At 35.8% G+C, this 9331-nt stretch overlaps 1 pseudogene; it reads right to left on the reverse strand.

Annotated features, from left to right (window-relative positions):
• Positions 1-5217: 5217 nt before the first annotated feature.
• Positions 5218-6248, reverse strand: LOC108965994 (annotated as a pseudogene).
• Between the last annotated feature and the right edge of the window lie 3083 nt (positions 6249-9331).

Below are 9331 nucleotides of genomic sequence, written 5' to 3' on the forward strand. Positions count from 1 at the left end.
AAATTTTTTTTTTATTGTATTGACGAAAATCTCTTCATTGTTCAAGCTCTGACAAGGTTCCACTACTTTATATTTTCGCTTTGTTTCTAATACATTTCTTAAATTAAAATTAAAAAATTTCGTTATTTTTTATTTCATATATTTTAAAAGCTTTGCGTCTTTTAAGCTGCTTTTGTTTATTTCAATGCCTTTGTCTCGAGCTTTACACATTGCTTCCTGGTGTTAAACAATATAATTGCACATTAATGCAGAATTTGCATGGTTGCGCACAGGAACTCATTCTCAGCCGCAAAACACACCACGCCAACGTTACGGCAAACAACATTCGGCTAAGCAAATAAATGAGAAGAAAATTGCTTGGAGGACAGTAAAAGAAAGACAGAAAAAAGGCATAATGAATGTAGCCAAGTTGAGGGCGAAAAACGTCAAAAAGGAAACATGCTAGTATAGCGGAAGCGCACATATAACGCACACGCATACATATGTGTGTATATGTGTATGTAAATCGACATGTGGCTGGTAACTGTTGGGAGCACAAGGAGCTGACACCCACGTCATAACATCGTCTTCGCACGGCTAAATACATTACATTTGTGCATATGTATGATTATGCTTTGTATATATTTTTATTTCTTCTGCTTTTACGCGCCTTTGGCTGGTATTGGTTACATTTAATTACAGGCCAGCACGCACATACTCAAAGCGTCGGAGCTGACATTATAAGTGCCATATTTATAACCGCATATCGCATACACACCCGCCAACAAGACCTTTATAGCATCCGTTACAAGCGAAAATATCATACTGTTCCTGTCATACATGCATACAAATATACATTAATACATATCAAAAGACCCACATACACAGCTTTATGCCTCAATGCATATTGTTGTAAATGTATACAGCGTACCTTTAATTTTATGTTGCATTTTTTTTATTACCAGCTTAGTGTAAGCGAATGCTTATTAGAGTACGATTCTTCTGCTTCTCATACGCACATACACACATGCGCGTATATACAAACACATATGCAGTTGGCAGTGGCTGTAAGGCGTATTTTTAATTAACCTGCCACTCCAGCCACAATACATACGCACACACATGAAAGCACGCAAATACTTGCATTTACTTTTAGAATATTCGTGTACGTACGCGCGACCAGTGCGAGCAAATACATAGATACATACATGCATACATATAAAATAAGCAGCTTGTTTAGCTTAGCAGCTAATTGCGCTTGACGGTCGGTGTTTGACTCTGCTTAAACGGGCGGAGGGTGTGGTCATACTGCCTACTTATATGCATATAATGGCGGATGCTTTGATGCCACCATAACTCATATTAAATTGCACAGAGATGCTCATATGGAGCCTTCAAAATAGCATTGCGCTACCTTTTCACATTTGCTTTCTGGCGATTGGAGTTTATTTGATAGCATTTCGCTCGTTTAATACTCTGGCATTTCCCATCAACTATGCACAATAATTCAGCGTGCCTTTTCATTGGGAATTCCAACGCAGCTCTGCACTAATAATCCGAGATGTACATACATATATGATTTAAGCATAAATTTGCAATCAACTGTAAGAAAATATGCTGGTCATTTTGTGTTGATGATTCCATTTGGGTAGATAGGCAGGATACCAATTTTGTTGGGCATAAAAATGAAAGCATTCCTTTAAAAATGCAGATAAAAACCTGCCTTCTTGGGTTGCGTAAGTATTATTGCATATATAATTATGCTATTTTGCTTACTCAGTTCCATAATATTAAGGCATAAAATGGTACAATAGCTGTCCAATGTTTTGTGAGTTTTGTGGAAGACTTCTAAGATGCTGTGCTCACACAGCAGAATGCGAATATTAAATATTTTGGCACTAGACAAATTGCTTTCTAGTAAAAGCATATTTATGCAAACAAAAAATTACAAATCCAAAGTCTATGAAATTCCTGTGAATACTATCTACACTTAGTGCACGTACCAACTTAAAAGTGAAATCTTGGCTTGTGGCTAACATCTTTTCAGTTTACGAATTCATTTTGTAGGAACTACAATTTTTATGCTTTTGAGATTGATTTGCACAGTACATGACGTCGCAATAAGTCAATAGAGGAGAGTCTCTAGCCAGACACTGGTAGTAAATATGTGATTCTTGCTTAGCCCTAACTTTCTAACGGCGCGTGTATAAGTTTGACAGCTTGGAACATTAGTTTGTGAATTACATATTTTTAAGTGAAGCAGCTTTTTTTTTTGTGAGAAGGATTTTCATGTGTTGATCAGATATTGCTTTTTGCAGGGACACCCAAAAGAGGTCCAAAAAAGAAATTTCAATGACTCTAGCGTGAAGTTGTTCGTGATAGCAGGCACTTTAAAGGCATATACTGAATGCATATGTCATACCAATCACAAAATTTGTGAGTTTTTGCGTCGATATGTGACAATGGGTGAAGAATGTCTGCATCATTTCACTACGAAGTGCAATCGCCAGTCATCCGAGTGGACTACATACGATGGACCTACTCCAAAGCGTGGATAAACGTAACAATCGTGTCACAAGTCAGTGAAAACTATGGAAAAAATCCATTATTTGGACTTCGATTTTTACTATTTCTGAATTTATTAAACAAAGAAGTGCGATAAGGCACCATCTCATACTGCATTGGTTATTCGTGATCATTGCGCCAAATGTTCAACCAATCAACCATAACCATAGCATTAGCCTGAATTACCTTCATGTAACTTCTGGTTATTCAGTGAATACACATGACTACTGCGAGGACACCGTTTTGACTCGATTGAGGATATAAAAGCTGAATCGAAGAAGGCACTAATGACCATCACGACGAAGGATTTTTCCAAGTACTATGATGACTGAAAAGTTCGTTTCCATAAGTGTATTGCAGCGGGAGGGGAATACTTTGAAGGAGAGGAAATAGACAAAATTCACCTTTCAATTTGATCATAGTGTATTTGGCACAGTAATTAAGGACAGTCCCACCAACTGAGCAAAATACAAGAAATTTTTTTCAAGTATTGTTTACCTGTGGAATTTAATTCGAATTTTTGTCTGATTTTTTGTTTCAATGTGTAATATTATATTAAAAATACATGTTTTTCAAAATAATGCTCAGAGTAGTTTGACAACTGATTGTACTGCTTAAATATTATATTTTCTTTAAAATTGCCTAGGGAAATCACTAATGGGAAAATGGAAAGCAATAACCGAAGCTTATTAAGGACTTATATGGGTTTACGGGGTTCAAAATATCGATTCCTTTTATTCTAATATTAAATTCTAAAACACCTCTAAAATGTTGCTTTAAATTTTCAAGTTGATCCGAGACATCGTTTCGGAGATCCAGCCTTGAACTAAGTGCGCCGTTTTTGAAAACGTTTTTCTCGAGAACTATTCAACCGATCTTTATGAAATTTTGTACAGGTCTTTAGAATACATTTCTTAATGATCTCGTTGAAGGCTCTTTTCGATTACAACTATTTGAAATAAAAAATTCCACGGAAATTTTAGTTTTTTTGTAAAAATCCGCAAATGGTCGAGTTTAGGACATTTTTGCTAAAAATTTCAAAATTTCTTTGTTAATAGTGTACATTTGCAACAACAAAAAAATCTAATAAAATATTCCCTTTTTTATATGATAAAAATATTGCTCAAAAAGGCTATTTTTCACTCGAGGAAACCCATGTAGCCCCTTAAGAGCTACAGCTTTCAAGAACTTTTGTATACAATTTCCTGCGTAATAAGTCAGAGTACAGCCGCAATAAGATAATAAAGATGATAGAAACAAAAAAATAATTTTTGGCATTTGAAAGAGGATAATTTTGAGAAACGCAAACGCTACAATCAAGTCAAATGTTGGTGTTAAAGGAATTGTAGCTGCGGTTCAAAACGTGCTTACGAATGCTGCGTATTAGAAATGGTTAAGACTAAACAAAACCTATCATTTAAAGTTCCCCGAGATAAAATACGATTACAATTTTCACAGTTCACACCCGAATTGTGCTAACCTGTTGAAGCGCAGCTTATAACGAAAGAAACGTCGAAGTCCCTACTACTACATTGCCTACCCACAAGAATGATCGGCGTGTCAAGCTAGGTACACGAACTAGTCCTTCAATGTTTAAAAATATCGATATAAAATTTTGCTCATATCCTTTTCTCTCCAATAAACTAATGAATTGACGGAGTCGCCAATATCGCACCACTAATATGTACATACATGCATAGAGCTGCCATTCAAATCGACGAATAAACCCAAGTCCTTGTATGGATTTAATTGAGGAATCATCTTGACGAAGTTTGGCACAGATTACTTAGCATGACAAGCTCAGAATATGGCGTGTTCAGATCAGACAATTATAGCATCTAGTTGTCACACAAAACGACTGCTGAAAACCACGAAAGATATCATTTTATACTCTTTTGTAGTAACTATATTCAAACTGCCGATGGAATCGATCATTCAGTTAAAATTTTGCAGTAAAAATCCTTTAAGAGCTAAATAATTTCTGTGAAAAGAGCATACTTATTTTATGTGGAGAACTTTTGGTGCCTTAATCATACCAAGAAAGTGGCCACTTAATGATGATGTGCGCCAACTGACTGAGAAAATAATTTTAATCCCTCATAATTGTCTAACGTCTACAAAAGGCTCGCGTCGATTGGTCGAGCGAAATGAGTAAGTGTAAGAAATACGATAGCGGTACTTCGAAACCCAAATCTGATAAAAAGTAAACCGCACTTCAAAGAAAACGTCATTATCCTGATAAGGGACCAAATGACTGCTTTTCAATCCCCGGACGTAAAGTATAAAATAATATGTCCACATTTTTCGACACCTGAGGAGGCGTTTGATACCATCGGAGCGCATGTTTTAATAAATTCAAATACCTGCAAAATGGAAAGTATTTTGAAAAACAATGAAGCGATTTTCAGTGAATACTATTTTCTTTCCATCTCTAATCCCGCAAAATAAAACCAACTCGCCTGTCTCTACATTAAATTCAGTAATTACAAAAGCAAATCGTTTTTCTCGCTTTGAAATTTCACCTTTTTATGAAATTGAAAATATTATTTGGATATTATGAGAGTGTTGACCCATGATTGCATAATGTCTGTATCAAAATGAAAGAATTAGTAAAACATTAATAATACGTTTAATTAATAAAAATTAAAAAAGGTTTCCAAAAAAAATATTAAATCATTTGGCCTTCAGTGACATGCGCCTTAGGCATTTCTCTGTGGGCCGTATCAACATTTGCGCTGATTTCAAAGATTCATCCATAGCTATGCTGAACCATTCGACGCCAGTGCTCGTTTGTCCATATGCTCCATTAAGATGACTACAAGTATGCACATAAATTTCAAATACACGTGTCCTAAGCTAACGGTGCTGCACTTACCTATAGTAACACTTTTTAAACCATCAGGCGCCTTTGAAATATACAGCACAATTTTTACCGGAACGGAGGTCATTATCCTGATCACGAGTGGTGAACTTCATACCCACGTAATATTCCAAGCTATCGCCAGCAGTGCCTGCATAAGTACCCAATATTTTAAGAACATAGCCCTCCGATTCACTGCCGACTACAAATTCTGAGTAGCGCGCATAATAACTTTCACCACTATACTTCAGCATTTCGATATAGAGCTCATGCTGACAACTACTGGTGAAGGCATGTAGTTTTTCCAAACCAATCCAGTAGTTTTCATCCAGCACCCCGAAACCGTTCTTATACTCCCGCCAATCTCTATCAAAGTCCACGGCATCACTGACACGTCGTTGTATAACCAACCAACCACCATAGTCCACCTCTTCGTTACAGTATACGGCAAACGGTGTGTCACTAAACTTCTCCAATGTAATATTGTAAACACCAGTTTTGAAGCTCTCAGCTGCTGCTTCCAAACAGCTTGAAGCCACCGACTTTCGCATACTGTAATTTTACCAAAAATAGTTAAAATAATCTTTACTAATAATAGGTTGCAGTACCTCAGCTGTTCCTCAACCGATTGCAGTTTGGTTTCAATGAGAGATATTTGTGCCAAAATAACATCTTCCCGTTTTCGCACATCTTGCAATTCTTTAATAAACGTTTTAACGACATCTATTTGCACATCACACTTATAGTCATAAATCGTGCTTGAATCTAACGTTTCGCCGCAAACATTTTTAATGGGAAACCACAATAAATAATGTAGTAACAGGAACAATATATAGCAGAGCATTTTAATTTCTGCGACTGTTTCGTTTAAGCTAAGCTGGCGTGCTCACAACTCTTTAATATTATCACCGTATTATACATGGACGGGTATTACCTACATCTGTGATAACCTCCGAACTTTTTTGCTATCAATTCCCGCTCACAGCAAATCTAGCACAGTTTTGTCGTTGCTTTCGTTTAAAAATATTTGCAATGAGCAGCAAAGTTCGGCTCTAAATAGTCTCAATATAGCTTACCCCTCGAGTATAGTACTTGCATATATAGTTGATCTATTGCAAGATATTTCGAAAGCGCATCATATATTGATTTTCAGCAAATTATACTTCCAATCAATTTCAAGGGCTGCCTATTATTTTTCGGTTCTCAGACACGATTTTAATAATCGAAATTCGCTTTCTTCTTTTTCTATATATTCTGCATTAAGATCTAATACCTTTGCATGTGCTGGAACCAATTTTCGAAACACTTTTGCCACTCTGATTGATAGGTCTCCAAAACAACTATTCTGAGCAAAGGAATCATTCGCATCCGTCTTCAGTGGTTGGTCTTCCGAATTTCTTCAAAGCCAACTATCATGCAAATAGTGATATATCACTACTACTACTTTACTACTGCTTTTGAAGTTATAACCGATTTTGCTGAAACAACATTATGATATCATAAAATCGTATTTATTAGGTTGCTACTTGCGCATTTAACAAGGAGACAAGTATTTTATGCTTAGGGAAATAAAAGCAGGGGTTCCACAAGTTAGTTTGTTGGGCGCTGTTTTTTATATTCTATTCACGCATGACCTGCCAGTAGGCGGAAATTGTATGTATGTATAACAAGCATCACATTTGAAGATAAGACCGCGTTCCTTGCTGCTGCTAGTAGTGAACACGACTTAACTATTAATCTCCAAAAAGCTGTAAATAAGGTCCTCAATGGGCAAAGAAATGGCAGATAAAATTGAATGAAACTAAGTCTGTACACATTTGATTTTGTTAACAAGATACAGCACTTACGAATTTTCATAGACTACGGTGCACGAATACCGTACTTTAGCTCTGCTAAATACTTAGGAATGACGCTTGACTCTAAGCTACGATGGTGCATGGAAAAACCGAAAGCAAGGAGCTCGAAAATATTAAGTGGCAACAAATCAGTGCCAAACTTAGCCCTTCCTTACTTATTTAACATTTCTTACGTATAATCCACACCGGACTCGCCTTGAGTTACTGATATATTGTGGGGGATACAAACTTTTTACAGACAAATGTTCATGCATTATGGAATATATACTAGATCTACCAATGTCTTTAGTGGTCGTAATCAGCTCAATTAAATTTTTCGAGGCTATTACAAAAAATATAACTAAGACTCTGGAGAATATTTCTCTGCAAAGTATAACGAAAACTTTTCTGGGAGCTCCTGAGAAGCGAAAATTGAAATTATATTGACATTGGCATTTTAAATGCCACTCATTTCAAGAGTGCATTTGCGGTACTTGCGTTAATTGGCAGCACAAATTCATTTGAATTTATTTTGAAACATTTAATATATTTGTACTTGATGTATTTGCTTTGTATTGGCAAAATAGCGCCAATAAGGAAATTGAATTTAATTGTTTTAATCAAAGGAAGTAAATCACATGCGCTTAAGAGCTGCCCGTACATATTTACCAACACATACGTACATTCTAACACACAAAAACAAAGCAATGGTATTAGTAAAAAGCTGTCGACAGAACCCCTTGTGCTCTTCGCGTCCTTTTCTAGCGCGCAACATCACATCCGTCCAAGCACAAGAACAGCAGCAAAACAAGAATGCCGGATATGCGAGCAGCAGGAAACGGGAAACGGGTGCGCATTTAATTAGCAGCATTTACACCATAATTTTTTCATGCAACACTTCTTTTTTGCTTCTTAGGGGGTTTTTTAATTTGCATTCCTCGGTTTGTTTGGCGCTTTCCGTTTGCTATTTTTTTAAGCAGCTTTGTTGCGGCATACAATTTGTTCCAGCAAAATGGGAAAGGGGCACATATAAAATGTCTGCGGAAATAGGATAATAAAATGCATTACAACTGTTGACACATTAGCAGCAGATGTGGACATGCCATCACCGCAAAACGCTCGCCACAAACGCTGCGCACATTTGTCTCTAATGTTTATACTTTTTTGGGTTACAGCTGACTAAAACATTTAATTCGGCGTAACTTTAGCATTTGTGTTTTGTACCGAAATAACGCTTAGCTATTCACTAAATTGCTTTGCTGCAATGAAAATCGAGATTCAACAGAATTTCATATACGCATAGGCGTGTGTGTGCGATTTGTTGGTATAGCGCTTGGAATGACATCTTTTAATTTAATATAATATATGAAGAGAATTGCTCAAAACAACTAAAAATCTAAACTTCACCAAAAATATTGAGAAAGCAATGCATTCTTTGTAAGTTATTGAAACAAATTAGTCTTCTTTAACTAACCTGAAGCATAACGCTTACAATGCTGATTGACACTCCTGTGAAAATTTAAGAGGTTCAAAGTGTAGTATATCATATTGAAGGTATCATAAGAAATTGGTTTCTTCCCTGTTGTCGGTTTCACATTTGTTTAAATAGATGACATATATATACATATTAAATTAAATTTATATCATACCTTTCCCTTACTTCTACTGAAAAGTTTTTGTTCAGCGACCTCTGTTGATTAGTAGCGCTTAACTGCAAATATTATGTCTTAATATAATTTAATGGAAATTGAAAGGAGAAAAATATTGCTTAAACAGAAGTGGAACTTTACTTTTACTTTACTGAAATTCTAGCTTTTCAAAGCTCAAAAAATAGAACTTTTAAAAACAGGAATAATGAAGCTTTTCGCAACTCGTAAGAAACTTGAAATACTGAGCTTTTCGATATTCGAAAGACAGAGCTTTTATAGCAGCGAAGTTTCCACAATAATATTTATTTGACACACATTTTCCCTCCGTCTAGAGTAAAATTTTATATAAAGCACTCTATGCTATTTAGTACCGGTTATCTAACGTAATCAAGCTTTAGTACCATTTTACGGAAATTAAGAAAAAAAGTTGTTAAAAGAGAATC

The sequence above is a fragment of the Bactrocera latifrons genome, unplaced genomic scaffold, assembly GCF_001853355.1.
Source record: "Bactrocera latifrons isolate USDA-ARS-PBARC rearing strain unplaced genomic scaffold, ASM185335v1 scaffold_153, whole genome shotgun sequence".
NCBI classification, from domain to species: domain Eukaryota; kingdom Metazoa; phylum Arthropoda; class Insecta; order Diptera; family Tephritidae; genus Bactrocera; species Bactrocera latifrons.